Here is a 19,557-nt window from a genome sequence, read left to right on the forward strand (position 1 = left end):
CACGTGATTACATTTTCACGCAATTTGGGTGCATAGATCCTGAGAAATCAGTACCCAGAACAACCACCTCTGGCCGTAATAACGGCCTTCATACGCCTGGGCATTGAGTCAAACAGAGCTTGGATGGCGTGTACAGGTACAGCTGCCCATGCAGCATCAACACGATACCACAGTTCATCAACAGTGGTGACTAGCGTATTGCGACGAGCCAGTTTCTCGGCCACGATTGACCAGACGTTTTCAATTGGTGAGAGATCTGGAGAATGTGCTGGCCAGGGCAGCAGTCGAACATTTTCTGTATCCAGAAAGGCCCGTACAGGATCTGCAGCATGCGGTCGTGCATTATCCTGCTGAAATGTAGGGTTTCGCAGGGATCGAATGAATGGTAGAGCCACGGGTCGTAACACATCTGAAATGTAACGTCCACTGTTCAAAGTGCCGTCAATGTGAACAAGAGGTGACCGAGACGTGTAACCAATGGCACCCCATGCCATCACGCCGGGTGATATGCCTATATGGCGATGACGAATACACGCTTCCAATGTGCGTTCACCGCGATGTCGCCAAACACGGATGTGACCTTCATGATGCTGTAAACAGAACCTGGATTCATCCGAAAAATTACGTTTTGCCATTCGTGCTCCAGGTTCGTCGTTGAGTACACCATCGCAGGCGCTCCTGTCTGTGATGCAGCGTCAAGGGTAACCGCAGCCATGGTCTCCGAGCTGATAGTCCATGCTGCTGCAAACGTCGTCGAACTGTTCGTGCAGGTGGTTGTTGTCTTGCAAACGTCCCCATATGTTGATTCAGGTATCGAGACGTGGCTGCACGATCCGTTACAGCCATGCGGGTAAGATGCCTGTCGTCTCGACTGCTAGTGATACGAGGCCGTTAGGATCCAGCACGGCGTTCCGTATTACCCTCCTGAACCCATCGATTCCATATTCTGCTAACAGTCATTGGATCTGGACCAACGCGAGCAGCAATGTCGCGATACGATAAACCGGAATCGCGATAGGCTACAATCCGACCTTTATCAAAGTCGGAAACGAGATGATACGCACTTTTCCTCGTTACACGAGGCATCACAACAACGTTTCACCAGGCAACGCCGGTCAACTACTGTTTGTGTATTAGAAATCGGTTGGAAACTTTCCTCAAGTGAGCACGTTGTAGGTGTCGCCACGGGTGCCAACCTTGGGTGAATGCTCTGAAAAGCTAATCATTGGCATATCACAGCATCTTCTTCCTGTCGGTTAAATTTCGCGTCTGTAGCACGTCATCTTCGTGGTGTAGCAATTTTAATGGCGAATAGTATATACGTGCGACATAAATACTGCATTTGTGCGTCACAGATACAGCTGAGTATTAGTGCACTGAATTGTGGTTTTGAAGGCCTAAAAACCATTTTTATACAGTTCTTTAGTGTTGCAGTTTATAGAGTGGGAAGCTGTGGAGTAAATGCTACCGCGGTTCCTTTTTTATTCCCTTGGAGGTATCATTTCCAGATTTCATAAAAATATCCATTAGTACCCAACAGGAAAATATAGTTAGATGAATTAAATACTATCGTTGTGGCAGTGCAGAGCCTGGATATACAGTTTTATTTTGTTTAGAGGTGACATTTTCAACTTTACCAGCAAATAAACAACAGGAAAACTAATTAATCATCTTTTCGCATTGCACATTAATGCTAAAGGATCGATTTAAAAGCAGTAAATTGCTTTACTGACAAAGAAGGAAGAAATAAGCCCTCTTTTTTAGTACAGCTGGCCGAAGCAGCACACGAGATACAATAAGAACGAAGATGTATACAGACGTACGTTATAGTGCTCGACTATGATTTATAAGATGCTCTGGCCTGAAGCAGAGGCAAGAATTTAAAACATCAGCGTCTGGCCTGGGAACATTAACAAAAGTACTTAAAATAAAAACCAGATCGCTATCGTGAAAGGAAAAGAACCAGCTAATAATTACAAAGCCTTAAATAAATGGAAAAATAAATTCATTAGTATTAGGATTATTGTTTCTGTGTTCTGTTTTCCATAATGACTGTCGATCAGTACTGTGTATGATTGGCATTTTTAGTTCAAATGCTAGTCTGTAATTGGCTGGCCAGACCACGAATAGCCACCGTGTTACCCTACGCTTTGCAAAAGTAACTCGCACGCAACTACGAAATGAACCAGACAACTTCATTTGCCAATGAAATTGTTCTCAGTGGCAAAAGTTTTTTATACTGCTTACATAGGGTTATTAACAGTGCCGAATAATTCGCAGGCGATGAGACCACGAATTTGTCTAACATATCCTCCATGTTGACTCAATGAAACACCATGCAGTTTCTTCTATTTGGGGCTAGTGAAAGATTGTCTGTACAAGCCTTCACTAACAGGTGACCAACATAATTGCAGAATGTGTGACGTTTCTAACTCGAGATACTGCGATGATGATTTGGGTAGGGCTCCCTCGTCAACAGAACGTGTCCCACACGTGAAATACTGCTAACATTGGACGCTTGTAGCAAAAATACGCTACTTTTTATTTCGTGTATCATTCATCATTGTAAGTCAGAGAACCACATACACTAACGAACACGAAAAGTGCTACGCCATGAACATTTTACCGTTAAACTACCAAACTTAACAACAGTCGTTGTTAAATCGTATGTATATTGCTTTGATCACTGCAGGGACAGTTTGTGCACATGGGCTATCGCCTCTATTTGCCACACTTACTGCAGGGATGGTTTGAAAATGGTCACAGGTGTCCGAAGCTAGTCACCTTTACGAAATAAAATAGATACTTCTCAATGCAGTTTATGACAAAGCTGCAACCATTTATTGCAAGAAAAGTAGTAGTATTACATTTTATTCCATCTCCACCATGAGAAAACACGTGCTGCTTCGGACGAAAATGGGCACGGAATAACGTCACTATTATATTCCCGCGAACAAAAAGCGCGCTTTTTGTGTATTCTTTTCAACATGACAGCTTCCATTTATGGGCTGACAGCTAGTTTTGTAGCTTATCATTCGCCTCTGTAACTGTTGCGAAAATTGTTTAAATTTATTTTACTAATTAATCACTAATTACAGACTGCATTTCATTCTAATGTCTTCTTCTCTGGCACTGCCATTACAGACTCGGCAACACCCCGTAAGTGTGTATGTGTCATATTAATACGTAGAAGTTCTCTGAATATATGATATAGATTAAAATAAATTTACAACATCCATCAAAAAAGTTATATATACGAGGCATGGAACTTCAATAGTGGCACCTATTTATTTACAGGTCGTACAAAATAGATACGTGTTTCAAAGTTTTACTGACCTTCAAAGTAGTCACCAACGTTGTGTATAACCCGTTGCCAGCGATGTGGAAGTCGTAGGACAGTCGTAGCCGTGCCACTTGTGTTAACAGTTCGAGAGGCGCGGTCTATTGCCCGACGAATTTGTAGCAGTTGTGAAGCGAATGCCGTGAAGTGTTTCCTTCAGTTTAGAAATCGAGTTGAAGTCACGAGGGCTAAGACTGTCCTACGACTTCCAGATCGATGGCAACGGGTTATACACAATGCTGGTGACTACTTTGAAGGTCAGTAAAACTTTGAAACACTTATCTATTTTGTACGAGCTGTAAATAAATAGTTGTCACTATTGCCAACCCATATATATATATATATATATATAATATATATATATATATATATATATATATATATATATATATATATATATAGTGTGAGTGTGTGTGTGCGCGCGCACGCGCCTGTAAATATGTAAATAGAGCAATATTCATTGCTAATCGATCAGTCATTATATTGGATTACAACAATTGTCATGCCCAATGGTTGCTTATGTCATTTAGGCACGTCAGACGTTTTGTGACATAGCAGCTTGCACTTCAGAATGTCTATAAATCTGAAGCCATGGTTGAGTGAAATAAATGAAAAATAATTTACAGTGTAATGGCGGAAATTTCGTTCAAAAAGTTTGTGCCTATAGCGGTAATGCCGCGAGTCCGCGGTTATACCCGCGAACTCGAGTACTCGCTCTCTTTTCTGAGCGAGTCCCGTCCTCTTGTGTAACCGACAATGGACTAACAACAACGAATACAAGAACTTTAAAGTGCCCGTATGAGTCACATCACACACTGATGTTGATGACGGACGTCACCGGCCGTTGTGGCTGAGCGGTTCTAGGCGCTTCAGTCCGGAACCGCGTTGCTGCTACGGTCGCAGATTCGAATCCTGCCTCGGGCATGGATGTGTGTGATGTCCTTAGGTTAGTTAGGTTTAAGTAGTTCTAAGTTCTAGGGGATTGATGACCTCAGAAGTTAAGTCCCATAGTGCTCAGAGCCATTTGAACCAGTTTGACGGACGTCAGTCCTGAATGGCACCTGTTGCTAGCTGAAAATCTCCACAAAGTTTTATAAATATCAGCATTCTGTTCGATGGATTAATTTTTTCGAATTCCACCAGGGTAAGCAAAAAACGATATTATTTCTTAATCACTCATACAAATAAGTTTTGTGAACAAGGTGCAGAACATTGAGATCAGTATGCATAAATACGAGGGCCTTTCGATAAGTAATACAATACATACTTTTTCGGTCAATTTCGGTTGAAAAAAAGAGGTATTTGTTGCGGAACATTGTGTAATGTTCCCCGTTCAGCTCCTATAGTTTCATCAAGATCCCATGGCTGGTGACACTACACATACCCTTCAAAATGGCATCTGTAACAGAGGCGTGTTGAGAGCTGTCGTCGAGTATATCTTGGCGGAAAACCGGAGCATTGCATATATTCACAGGCTCTTGCTGAATTCGTATGGATCCTTGTCATTGGGCAAAAGTACCGTGAGTCGTTGGGCGGGTATCGCGCGCTGGCCGGCCGCATAGAGCGGTGACTCCTACAGTGTCGAAACGTGCGGACTCTCTGATTCGACGTGATCGAAGGATCACAGTCAAGCTACTCGCCGATCAACTGGACGTCTCTGTTCGCAGAACTGACACAATCGTCCACCAGTTAGGGAACTCAAACGTGTGAGCCCCTGGCTTTCTGCCGTCTAGCGGAAGACCATAAAAAGCAACGAAGGACCATCAACGAGGAATTTCTTTCGCGTTATGAGGCTGTTAGTTACAATTTTTTGTCGAACTTCCCCACAGGCGAAAAGATATGGGTTCATCACTTCGAACCGGAAACAAAACGGCATTTCACGAACTGGCGCCATACCACCTCCCCTCCGACGAAAACGTTCAATCCCGAACCCTCTTCAGGTAAATTCATGGCGACGGTCTTCTGGGATTCTGAAGAGGTTACTCTGCTTGATGTCTTTACGTTGGCGACGATGTTCTGCGATTCTAAAGAGGTTACTCTGCTTGATGTCTATACGTTCTTCCATTGAACTCCCTGTCGTATGCTGGTCGCGTGAAGCGAGGGATAGCTTGTCGATGGGTGTGTTGACTGTCTGTCGTTTGGGTTGTCGTCGCATCGCAAACGGTAGGAGCAACTAGCAGGAATAACTGTGGCTCTCTTAAGGCAGCCAAATAGTTGCGTATTGCTTCTGGCGGACTCGCCACAGTAAGCTTGAAAATATAAAGGGAGCCAAAAACGGGGAGTAACTGACAGGAGTCTTTTAAGGTAGCAAATGCCTCGTCACCAGGAGAAACACATCAGCAGACTCGAGGAGGAACTGGCAGGAATAACTGTGACTCTCTAAAGGCAGCCAAATAGTAGCGTTTTGCTGCTAACGGACTGGCCACAGTAAGGATGCAAATCTGAAGGTGGCCAAAAACGGGGAGCATTTGGCAGGAATAGTTCTGACTTACTTAAGGTAACAAATGACTCGCCAGCAGTCGAAACACATCAGCAAACTCGAGAAGCAACTGGCAGGAATAAAGGTGGCTCCCTCAAGGCAGCCAAATAGTTGCGTATTGCAGCTGGCGGACTGGCCACAGTAAGCATGGAAATGTGAAGGTGGCCAAGAACAGGGAGCAACTGGCAGAAGCCACTATGAGTCTCTTAAGGTAGCAAATGCCTCGTCACCAGGCGAAACACATCAGCAAACTCGAGAAGCAACTGGCAGGAAAAACTGTGACTCTCTCAAGGCAGCCAAATAGTTGCTTATTGCAGCTGGCGGACTGGCCACAGTAAGCATGAAAATGTGAAGGTACCCGGAAAGAGGAGAAACTGACAGTAATAACGATCACTTTCTTAAGGTAACACATACTTCGACACCAGGCGAAACACATCAGCAGACTCGATGCGGAAATGGCAGGAATAACTGTGACTCTCTCAAGGCAGCCAAATAGTTGCGTATGGCTGCTGGCGGACTGGCCACAGCTAGCCATGAAATGTGAAGGGGGCCAAAAATGGGAAGCAACTGGCTGGAGTCACTACGACTCTCTTAAGGTAACAAATGCCTTGTCACCAGGCGAAACACATCAGCAAACTCGAGGAGCAACTGGCAGGAATATCTGTTACTCTCTCAAGGCAGCCAAATAGTCGCGTATTGCTGCTGGCCGACTGGCCACAGTAAGTCATGAAATATGAAGGTAGCCAAAAATGGGGAGCAACCGGCAGGAGTCACTATGACACTCTTAAGGTAACAAATGGCTCGTCACCAGGCGAAACACATCAGCAAACTCGAGGAGCAACTGGCAGGAAAACTGTGGCTCTCTCAAGGCAGCCAAATAGTTGCTATTTGCTGCTGGCGGACTTTCCACAGTAAGCCATGACATCTGAAGGTTGCCAAAAAAGGGGAGTATCTGGCAGTAGTCACTATGACTCTCTTAAGGCAACAAATGCCTCGTCACTAGACGAAACACATCAGCAATCTCTAGGAGCAAGTGGCAGAAATAACTGTGACTCTCTCAAGGCAGCCAAATAGTTGCGTTTTGCTGCTGGCGGACAGGCCACAGTAAGCCATGTAATGTGAAGGTGGCCAAAAAGGGTGAGCAACTGACATTAATAACAATGACTTTCTTAAGGCAATATACAGCTCGTCACCAGGCGAAACTCATAATCAAACTCGAGGAACAACTAGCAGGAATAGCTGTGACTCTCTCAAGGCAGCCAAATAGTTGCGTTTTGCTGCTGGCGGACTGGCCACAGTAAGCCATGAAATGTGAAGGAGACCAAAAATGGGAACAGCTCGCAGGAGTCACTACGACTCTCTTAAGGTAACGAATGCCTCGACACCAGGCAAAACACATCGGAAAACAAGAGGAGCAACTGGCAGGAAATCTGTATCTCTCTCAAGGCAGCCAAATAGTTGCGTATTGCTGCTGGCGGACTGGCCACAGTAAGCATCAAAATGTGAAGGTGGCCAAAAATGGGGAGGAACTGGCAGGAATAACTATGACTCTCTCAAGGCAGCCAAATAGTTACGATTTGCTGCTGGGGGACTGGTCACAGTAAGCATGGATATGTGAAGGTGCCAAAAATGGGGGCAACTAGCAGGAGTCACTATGACCCTCTTAAGGTAACAAATGCCTCGTCACCAGGCGAAACACATCAGCAAACTCTTGGAGCAACTGGCAGGAATATCTGTGACTCTTACAAGGCAGCCAAACAGTTGCGTATTGCTGCTGGCTGACTGGCCACAGTAAGCATAAAAGTGTAAAGATGGTAGTAAAATTGGGAGCAACTGACAGGAGTGATCCATTCGGGAAATCGAAGAAACTACTTCAGCGTGTTCGTCTCCACAAAAATACATCGAATTTTTCCTTCTCCATGACAATGCAAGGCTTCACACCCGTCTGCGCACTGGAAAGGAGCTCACGGAACTTCGTTGAGCTGTTTTTCCTTATCAACCTTACTGCCCGTATCTTGCTCCTTCTGGTTTCAGTCTGTTTGGCCCACTGAAGGATGCACTCACGGGAAGCAGTACATGCAGAGATTAGTGATACAGCAAGACATTGGCTGCGACGTCGACCAGTGGATTGGTACCATGCGAGCATACAGGTGACGTAAGGCCGCCGCTCAGAACGGAAATTATGTTGAAAAGTAGTTTTATAACCAAAAGTGTGGGGAATAATATAATGTACGGGAATCCTGAATATAACCATCGTGCTTTCAGAAAGAAGTGTTGCGTTACTTATTGAACACCCCTCGTGCGTTAGAGATTATTCCGTGGCTGAAATTATTTGATTCTACTTGTGATATTAAATCCCTGTTCGGATTTTCAGCCCCCTCTAATTACAATGAAAATAACACGATAAGAGTGATCTGAATCTGAACTAATGAACCGAAAGGACAATAGAAGTTTTATCTGAGACATATTCATTCAGTCTTACAAGAGCGGCGTTCATGTGATACGGGAGAAAATGGCTGAGAATTACACTGAGTCCTATTGCTAGGACGGCGGTAGCCATAGATGCAGCAGCCCACGGAGAAATAAAACGTATCCTTACCTCATAAGCTCGCTTCTTCGACTGGGTGCAGGGTACCAGCTTAGGTGCAAGTTGATCGACGGCCACACAAAGTTTTCCTTTTTTATAGTTTCAGTAGTCTCCCTGGACGTCAGAAGTAAACGATAACTTCAGAGCTAACGAGCGCGTTATCGTAGGTTAGCTGAATGGGAGAAATGCTGCACAACTTAGCTTCAGTAATTAAAAAGTGCTATCCGGTGGCAGTTAAAGTCGCACGGTCAACACAGACGATAACAGAATCGCATAACGAAAGTGTGTCGCGTTGTTTCCTAAGGTATCACTCATCACGCAAAAAAAAAAAAAAAAACTGTAGTTCTTCGCTATCGTGGATATGTGCATGTCAAAAGGAACTTTCCGTCCTAATCAGAATAACATAGGCACTGTAATATCGTATTTAGCTGCCGATAGTGGGAAGCGACTTTCAAGTACAACGTCTGACCTGTACGGGAATATAAATTATAGATGTACGAGTAGAGGCCGTAGACGCATGGTTGACGAGATTTGGAAGTTTTGGTTTCGCCGTGAGTCGTGCACAGATAGCAAAATGGTAAGGCGACCGCTCGTGTTAAGCGGGAAATCCGGGTTCGAGTATCGGTCCGGCACAAATTCTCTTGTCGTCATTCTATTCTACAGTTGATGGTTGTCATTATTCACAGTTACTAATTCATTTTCCGTATGTGACTAATGGTCGAAAGACTAGCCTCATAACTAATAGCTCCTTGCCCCACGCTGTTAGCGAACCAACATGCTTTGCCTCTCCTACACGAGCATCGGTCCGCACTCACGGAGGCGATAGAAAGCGCTGTGCAGCATTGATGTTAGACACGTGATCCCTCCTCTTAGGTATGTTTACACCTGTGCGTCTCACACCTAGTCTCCGTGCGCTGGTGTTAGCATTCAATTGGTTCAAATGGCTCTGAGCCTTAAGGGCTTAGAACTACTTAAACCTAACTAACCTATGGACAACACACACATCCGTACCCGAAGCAGGATTCGAACCTGCGAGCGTAGCGGTCACGCGGTTCTAGACTGTAGCGCCTAGAACCGTTCAGCCACCCCGGCCGGCTGTGTTTGCGTCATGCAACAAGAGGCATATGTATGTAGTCTCACGCCTCTTTTCCTATATGAACGTATGCGTCTGTCCCTTCACACCTAGACAGATCTACGCATGCTGTTCTAGTGATCATCGCAGCCAGAATATTAGCAGACAAATAAAATCCTATAAAGAAGGGTAAGTGAGCCGTGGCTGGCTCATGCTATGCGTTGGTTAAACCTTGGTTGGTATTTTGTGTTTAGTCTCACGCGGTTATCGCTATTATGCTGTTGTCCTCTCTTTCCGCGGGTGGCAGCAGCGGTGAGTATCGAATCCGCACCTTGGACTATCTTTGGCCTGGCGCTTATACAGGGTAATGGAGTGTTGTGATTAGAACTTTTTATAACAAATATAAATGATACTCAGTCTATTATAAATAAGAACGTTTTCGTTCCATATTTGCTTTCTAGTAAATAACTTGAAAACTAATAGAGGTAGCGTATTTGTGTCATAGATATAAGGTTTTTAGATCACACTGAGGTTGCGTATGATTGTACATGTCTGAGTCTAATATTTTGCGTCTTCAATTATTCGTAAAAAATACGGATTTTGACCAAAATATTCCTCTGACCAAATTGAGACCCGTAACTTTTAATTGTGACATACATTTGCATATTCTGCATAGTTTTTAGCTTTCAAGCTTCATTATTTAGCGTCACTTATTTCTTTCTTAAAACAATATATTTAGCAAAACATATTGATTCGATCATTCTGAGACTTCACAATGTTAACTGTAATACACTGAAGCATACACTGACAAAGCCTGGAAAAGTTATTTCAATTTTTAATTCCACTCATATATTATGGTGTATGTTAAATACAGGCGCGTTATGCCGGGGCGCTGGTGGTAGTGAACTGGTGTAAGCCCCGGCACACTCGCTCGCCTTTGAACCTCTTCCAATGATGCAGCCCTTCTTTCGCCTCACCTATTGAGACGATGGTGGAAGCGTAACTGTTGTACAGTCTTCATCGAATACAAGTTCCCGTTGTTTCCGTTTAAATTAGGAAAATGGACGGGAAATTTGTAAGATTACTAAACTTATATGCCTCGATGATTGTTTTTAGTTCTATTCGAGTAGATCAACTGATGTGTCCTTAAATAATTTCAAATGATCAACTCGATTCCATCGAAGTTAATTTTCAATTAAAATACATTTAATGTCACATGATCAACTGGCCAATAAAGAGATTCATTATTCTTACGTAACAGATCAGCCATCTACAAAGACTTCAAGGAGCCTAATTTAAATGTGTGTGTGTTAATTTTTGTCTGAAAACAGGGTCTGCAGGAGCCATATTCAGTGAATGCTTGCTCTGGATTGACTGTGAAATTGTTCACAACACTTACATAAAGGCACTCATAGGAACCGTTTTACAAAACATTAAAACATAGAACTGCTGCTGAAACATATCGGTTTATATGTGGGCAGAATGTATGCTGCAGCTTTTTGATTCTAATGATTTAATACAAGGGCCGCCAGATGCCAGAGCATCAGTGATACAAACAAAATAAAGTAATGTATTCTAGGGCCTTTAGCCTGATCGGTTGCAATCTGTTGTTTAAACGAAGATTTGCACCATGGAATTGGCATAAAAAGTAATTTCCTAGACATATAAGTATGGTTGTTGGCCTTGGTTGATGTATATTCAAGTGACATGGGACTAACTAACTGGTGAAATGATATGAAGGGAATTCGATTGCTACTCATTTATTTTAAGATTAACACACACCTAGATTTAGGACAAAATGAGGAGATGAAACAGGACAGAAAAATAAAATTACATACGGAATATTTCAGCTAGGCACCCTCTCTTTGCCATACGCATGACTTCAGTCACATATAACCCCCTGAGAATTTCATTCCCAATATATTTGAAAAATCCACTACTACACCACTGAGGAAATTAACAATTCAGCAGTGTAACATATTTGGATCTGAGTTAACAAAACCAAGCGACGAACCCAGAGCATTTTGGGTCAGATTCAGATGTAGAATAAGTCTCACCCAGAGCGAAAAAATCTAAAAAAATCGCAAGTGCACCAATCAACAAATTTATTTCACTCCATTTATGTCAGTCCTCTCAACACACCGTACACATAACTTACAAGGGGAGGCCGCCAATTGTGAAATTCAGATTCGATTCATACTGCGCATAATAAAAGCTCATGGCCAGAGGTGTAATGTGGCAAAGCACCAAGATGCACTTCTCAGCCGTTGTCGAGAAAACCGAGTTAAAAGAAACCGTTGCAGTGATATACTCTCTACGATTAATAGTTTTCTACAGCGTCGTGGCGCAGCGGTAAGCGCTCGGGTTTGTAATCCAAAGGTTGCCGGATCGAATCTCGCGCCATGCAACCTTTTTTTTTTAGTATTTTTTTGTAATTCAAATATATATATATATATATATATATATATATATATATATATATATTGATGAATTGCTTATGCATGTTGGAGAAGGCGGATCGCTCTCCAATTGTACCGCCTCCATTTTTCCGTTTGCTTAACAGGGTGTACCAAAACTCTCACGTCCGCACTGATTTTCAACGATGTTATAAGTTGCGCTAGGGACCGCATCTACCTTCTTTCGAAGTTAGTATGCAACTACGCTGTTATGCGGCGGCTCGTTTCGGCCCATTCAACATCTGTCCATCAAGTGTAACGAGCGAGTAACGGAGTTTATATTTCATACCTGCCACAGCAAATTTGTGTTCGTGGGGTCTCTAGTCTAATTCGAACGTTTTACTTACGCTATACGTTTTCGTTTCGGAATATCGTTTCTACGTCTTCCGTTAACTATACGTGGTAAACATTATGAAGACAATTAATAACATATGTGAAATACAACTTTATTTGCGGAAAACATAATGATGTTCGAAGTCGCCAGTTTTTCCACGACAAACGACTTTCAACAACTTATATGCATAATTGTTGCAACTGATTGCCGGGAATTATATATATATGTATATATATATATTTGAATTACAAAAAAAAAAATACTAAAAAAAAAGTTGCATGGAGCGAGATTCGATCCGGCGACCTTCGTATTACTAACCCGAGCGCTTACCGCTGCCCCACGACGCTGTAGAAAACTATTAAGCGTAGAGGGTGTTTCACCGCAACGGTTTCTTTTAACTCGGTTTTCTCGACAACGGCTGAGAAGTGCATCTTGGTGCTTTGCCACATTACACCTCTGGCCATGAGCTTTTATTATGCGCAGTATGAATCGAATCTGAATTTCACAATTGGCGGCCTCCCCTTGTCAGTCATCAAAACACTATGCAGAAGTTAACTCCTGTGTCTATTCCTCCTATGATTACATAAATTTAAGCTCACACAAATAAAATCACCACCGGGAGACTTACGTAACCAACATAGCAGAATCATCGTAAACTTATATACATGACCAATGCAATACCGTTCCAGTCACAATCACTTAATGGAGATCCAAAATCACCAAAAACTGCACAATGCGCTGTTTAAGCCGGTCGGCGTGCATCTCTTATTCGCGTCGTATTCCGGTTACTAAATCACCAACAATAATTCTGCCAAAAACTCGTGTCGGTCAACCAGGACACGTGCTTATTTGTTGACTTTTCACAAGAAAGAACATTTTCCGCACGAGTTCCCTCCTGTCGTCTTATGAGCCTCAGGAATTTCGACGCCACATAATAGCGCAGACTGAGAACCCTTGTGTCGGCATTACCCTATCAGACGTGAATAAATGCTCACATCTTCCGCTACCATTCAGACTATTTTCGAAAGCAAGCTAACTAAACCACAAAAGTTGTCTCGGGTCATGTAAAGACCTTTGGAGTCGCTGAGTCAGCAGAGAGCGTAACTTTCTACTTAATCAGCACTCTGTCAAATCTTGGCCGGCACCAGCATACGAGGGTTGTTTTTTAAGTAAGGGCTGTTCGCGCGTATAGTCCCGTAGTTCGCGCAGACGCCGCAACAAGCCACCGCGCCACTTGCCGCCACCCTTCCCGTTCACACTGATGCAAGTTGCAGCTCTGTAGCTGACGTGTACGCACCGCTGTGCTACCTTATAATGTTCACGATTATTGAATCGCCCGCCGCGTGTGAGATACGGTCAGTGATACGTTTTTTGACCGCGAGAAGCCTATCAGCTGCAGAAATTCATCGTCATGTGCATTAGCACAGAATATCTGGCTGCTTTTCATCCCTTCTCAGTGTACCTCATGGCATAATCAGGGCGAATATTCACTTCACTGTATTTTCTGCATGTTACGTGAGATATCACTGTACACTTCGTTACTTTACACACTTGATGTTTCACTACAATTCTGGTGGTGGATAGCCCTCTTCTCTTACTTCGGTCCTCAATAAGCGTAACACATTTTTGCTATTACAGTATTTGGATTTAGCAATCGACAAAAACAATTCTGAGATCTTGTGCTCACTAATTAAAATGTAACTGTCATTTTCACTATTTACAACACCACATTCTTGTTCATTTTCGGTAAGATGTTGATTTTCGTTTTGAAGCACTGCCTGGCGAACTGCTATGCCTAATATCACTTCGTTGCGGCGTAACAGTTTCTTCATTTTTGAAATTGCTGACAACACGCTTGTGTCGAATACCGTAAAATGTACGACTGCAGTGAAACTTCGTCGTATTTGGAATTTTAAGATGTAAACAGCAGTCACAACCACAAGTTCAGAACACGAAATGCACAAGTAAAGTTAAGTGATCTACCTTTATAGATAGAAAGATCGACTGCAATAAATCCCTGCTCATAGTGCAGTCCATATGTTCTTAAAGGATATTACGCCAGTGAGCTGCTACGGAAAGAGCGAGCCAAAATTAAATAACTAGACCCTGTGGGCAAGATTTTGTGTTTGACAGTATTGTGACAGCTAGAAATTCGAGCGCCGTGTCTGTTTTAGGAAGGTATTTAAGCACGAAAACGGTGAGGTACTGTACATAGAACATATATTTTTGGTATTAGGAAGAACCACAGAACTGTGTTAAATTAAAAAAATTCATTTTTGCACTCTCAGGATATCCAGATCCCTTTAACCGTCTTTAAATCGCAGCAGGTGGATACTTCGGTCAAATTGTAAGTAGTGAGACACACGGCACCATCTTCCCACGTTCTTTTATTAATCTACCTCTCAATCGTCAGCCGTCGGATTGCATTTTCATATTAGCTGGCTTTTAAATAGAGGTAGGAGGGCGGATCCAGATTATCATTAATCAAACATGCAAACCTAAAGAATAAAACGACACCCTTCTTTCCCAGAAGTTGGTTATTTGCGCATACATTCAGCAAGTGGCAAAATCCAATATACGGTGTAGAAAAACAAAAATATATGAGCAGGATCTGACAGTTCTTTAAATGCGGTAACAATAAAATGGAAAACAGGTATGATGTAAAACATGTAAGCAAAGGTACTGACATTACTTTAAGTAAAAGCTGCATGTTCATTAACTGACAATAATACTATTTCTATTACTGTTATCCATTGTTTTTCCAAATAATTCCAGGTGAATGTTAACTTCCGATACTATTTTATTCCTTTTCTCATTATTGTTGCTTTTATTCTCGTACTTCATAGATCCCTGCTTTCTCTTACAACAAACTCTGTATACACTGTCAATTAGTCTAAGGCACAGTTACACAAATGTCCAATTGAATGCAATAAAATAAATGAAGTAATAAAAAACAGTCTATCACCGTTCCATCTTACATTTTATTTACCGTCTTTTAAATACCCAAAGCACTCCGTCTTCAGGCCATGAGTGACCTACCGGGACCATCCGACCGCCGTGTCTTCCTCGAGGAGAATGCGGTTAGGAGGGGCGTGGGGTCAGCACACCGCTCTCCCGGTCGTTATGATGGTATTCTTGACTGAAGCCGCTACTATTCGGTCGAGTAGCTCCTCAATTGGCATCAAGAGGCTGAGTGCACCCCGAAAAATGGCAACAGCGCATGGCGGCCTGGATGGTCACCCATCCAAATGTCGACCACGCCCCACAGCGCTTAACTTCGGTGATCTCACGGGAACCGGTGTATCCACTGCGGCAAGGCCGTTGCCTCTTTTAAATACCCAGGGTACAATTATTTTTTAAAAAATGCTGAAGGCCCCACATTATAATGATTGTTACGTGCAGAAACAGAAGAAATTTTCTTTAATGAACTACACAACACAGTAGAAAAATTCTTTCAAAATGGAGATACAAAAAATAAGACATCTAGTAAACGTCCCCATTCTATGCATTTACTATGCACTGAGTATTGTTATCATTAAATGAAATCCTTACACGAAAAAGCAAATAAATTATATGTAAAATTGCTTGATATATGGAATAAGTGACTGATGGGATATGTGCACCTTGTCAGTGCACCCAAACTAATTTTGTTACAGCCATTACATGATACGCGGAATTCTCTACTTATTCTCTCATTCCAATCAGTTACCCTTACATTAATTTGCGCATTTAATTTCAATGAACTTGCCACATTTTCTTCTATAAATATTAATTACACTTCTTAGTTCACAATATAGGCTAATTCGCTCGAATTCCGAAGATAATAATCAAGGACTGCAAAAGGAAGAAGGGAGGCAGGAAGATTAGGGAATAACACTCCGTCGGCATAGAGGTCATTAGAGACGGAGCACAAGCTGGGTTTGACTCAGGGATGGGGTAGGAAATCGGGCATGCCGGCTCAAAGGAACCATACCGGCATTAGTCTGGAGCAATTCAGTGGCATCAGGAAAAACCTTAATATAGATGGTCGGACTGGGATTTGAAACGTTGTCCTCGCCAGTGAGAGTCCAGTTTGTTAATCAGTGCGCCACCTCGCTTTGGGGCTGCAAAAGGATCACTCTAAGCTAAAGATAACGTTTAGGTTAAAGATAATTTTTAGGTTAATAAGCTTTGGTACGAAGCTTTTTCTAGTAAGTAGCCTTCATCCATGGATTCTGATGTGGAAAATTTGAAAGACAGAATCTACAAGTGTTATTACCTCCTCTTCACTGGACTCAAAACGTTTTCAGGGATAGATGCATTTAGATGGGGGACTAGCTGGAATCAGAGGGTGGTAAAATGGTGAATAGGGAAAATTTCCAATAAATAGCAACTGAAATTCCATAGCTTTCTCATCTTCAAAGCACTTTTACGGGGAGGTGCATTGTGCTGAATGACGATGACTTGCAATCAAAGCCTATTATCATGGATTTTTTCATACAGGCAAACAGAAGGAAAGATTAGGGCTCCATGTATGTCGACGAGAAGGTCATTAGAGCCAGTGTGTGCCTCAGCCATTACAAGAAAGGAAAACATTTACTGTGTAGATCGACAAAAGTGAGCCTAGTCTATAATCAGAAACCTATTGCTCTGAGAGTGAATGTGATATTTAGTAAAATACCTTTCGCGCTTGATGTTCTAATTTGGAGATAAATTGATCCTTCACAAAATACTCCTTTTCTTGTCTTCTGAAATTTTTTGGGTTCAAAACTTTGTCTACATGTTAATGTTAGAAATTGAATGCACAGAGCTCACATCGATACAGCTGGCAAGAATACCGCACGTAGTGCTATGGACAATAAATTTGATGGGTGATGGTTAACAACGGTGGTAATGTACTTTTTGATTAGTGAAATTTGCCCCAATCAGGGCTTCGAACTGCAGGTTCTCTGTTACCTCACCATGAACCATCAAATCTTCCGAATCGCGAATTGAATATAACTATACAGAACATTAAATAACCTGGAAAAATTCCTTTTTCTTTTTTTTCCCTCTCAAGAACCTCTGACTTGAGTTTCTATTACTGAATAAAAACAATAGGTAACTTCCGTGCAGTTAACGTCACAGTTCAGATTAAAGCATTTTTGTTACATGGATCCCATCTCTATCGCATTTCACAGTGGAAGCCATTTTTTCTTCTTCTCTTTCCGAAAGGCACAGAACAAAGGGTGGATGCACTTCACAGATAACAGTGAACTTTAAACACATTTTGCGATCATCGTCGTATCTGTCGCATAGCGAACACGAATAATGCCAATGACGATACGCTAGAGGAGGAAAGAAATTTCGGCACCACCTCTTTATGGGAAGTATCTGCATTTGTTTCAGGAGTGCTTTCTAAGCCTGCTCCTCCAGAATTTTCACCTAGTTAGCTAACAGTCCTTTGGTTTAATCCTATTTCTACGGAAGAGGTACGTAGTATTCGCCAACATTGTTTCACGCGTTACCGGTCCACAAAATATTGGCCGCATCGACACGACTATTTATCTTGGAGTATAGAATCTGTGAGACTGAGGGCGTACCATCAGACTGCTGGAAAAATATCCACACAGTCCCGAAGACAACAAGGGCACATAAGCGCGTTATAGCTGGCACAACCAAGTTTAACAGTTGATGCAGCTGTTAAGAATAATATGCAGAAGAATGAAAAAGAAAAGTGAGGATCTATTAGATGATGATCAGTATGGCTTTGGGAAACGTAAAGGCACCAGAGGCGGTTCCGTCGTTGTAATTGATAAGAGTAGCAAAGCTGAAGAGAAATGAAGACACGCTCATAGGGTTTGTCGACATAGATAAAGCACTGGATAGTGTAAAATGGTGCAAGATGTTTGAAATTCTGAGAAAAAAAAAGGAGTAAGCTATAGAGACAGACGGGTGATGTACAAGAACCAAGAGGGTATAGCAACAGTGCAAGGCCAAAAACGAAGTGCTTGCATTAAAAATGGTGTAAGACACGGATATAGTCTTTTGCGCCCGCTGTTCAGTCAGTACATCGAAGAAGACGACGTAGAGTGCGTCTAAAATTCAGAGGGAAAGAATATCAATGGTAAGATTCCTAATGACAATGCTACACTCGGAGAAGGTGAAGAACACCTGCAGGATATGCTGAATGAAATGAACAATCTAATGAGTACAGATTAGTTATTTAGAGTAAGCCCGAGAAGACAAAAGTAATGAGAAGTAGCATAAATGAGAAGAACGAGAAACTTAGCATCAAAACTGGAGATCACGAAGTAGAATAAGCCCAATAATTCTGCCAGCTAGACAGCAAAATAACCCATGATGGACAGAAAAATTGGACTTAAAAAAGCGAACTATCACTGGCAAGAGGGCATTCCTCGCAAAAGAAATTTACTGATATCAAACATTGGCCTTAATCTGAAGAAATAGCTTCTGAGAATGTACACACATTGAATAAAATTTTTGCATCACCTCGGTTCCGAGAGTTCCGGAACCTGTACTGAACACTGGATAGAGATAAACGTAAACATTATTTCAACCATTTTAATTGCTCAAGAAAATCACATATTGCATGTCGTACCACCACACACCGAGACCTTCAGTGGTGGTGGTCCAGATTGCTGTACACACGGGTACCTCTACTACCCACTAGCACGTCCCCTTGCATTGATGAATGCCCGTGTTCGTCGTGGAATGCTATCTACAAGTTCATCAAGGCACTGTTGGTCCAGATTGTCCCACTCCTCAACGGCGATGCGGCGTAGACTCCTCAGAGTGGTTGGTGGGTCACGTCGTCCATTAACAGCCCTTTTCAGCCTATCCCAAGCATATTCGATAGGGTTCATCTCTGGAGAACATACTGGCCACTCTAGTCGAGCGATGTCGTTATCCTGAAGGAAGTCATTCACAAGATTTGCACGATGGGGGCGCGAATTGTCGTCCATGAAGACGAATGCCTCGCCAATATGCTGCCGATATGATTGCACTATCAGTCAGAGGATGGCATTCACGTATCGTATAGCGGTTACGGGACCTTCCACAACGACCAGCGGCGTACGTTGGCCCCACAAAATGCCACCCCAAAACAGCAGGGAACCTCCACCTAGCTGCACTCGCTGGACAGTGTGTCTAAGGCGTTCAGCCTAGCCGGGTTGCCTCCAAACACGTCTCCGACAATTGTCTGGTTGAAGGCATACGCGACACTCATCGGCGAAGATAACGTGATGCCAATCCTGAGTGGTCCATTCAACATGTTGTTGGGCCCATCTGTACGGCGCTACATGGTGTCG

General features: G+C 42.7%; 1 protein-coding gene and 1 pseudogene across 1 annotated transcript in view; both read right to left on the reverse strand.

The window, feature by feature from the left end:
* LOC124776003 (UDP-glucosyltransferase 2-like) overlaps positions 1 to 8,465 on the reverse strand; it is a 90,492-nt gene extending 82,027 nt beyond the window's left edge. Inside the window, exon 1 of the mRNA XM_047250845.1 lies at positions 8,419 to 8,465. The gene's annotated coding sequence lies outside the window, so the exon portion shown is untranslated. The remainder of the gene's footprint in view (positions 1 to 8,418) is intronic.
* A 7,011-nt stretch (positions 8,466 to 15,476) lies between these two features.
* Positions 15,477 to 15,594, reverse strand: LOC124778417 (annotated as a pseudogene).
* Between the last annotated feature and the right edge of the window lie 3,963 nt (positions 15,595 to 19,557).

Source organism: Schistocerca piceifrons, chromosome 2 (genome assembly GCF_021461385.2).
Source record: "Schistocerca piceifrons isolate TAMUIC-IGC-003096 chromosome 2, iqSchPice1.1, whole genome shotgun sequence".
NCBI classification, from domain to species: Eukaryota; Metazoa; Arthropoda; class Insecta; order Orthoptera; family Acrididae; genus Schistocerca; species Schistocerca piceifrons.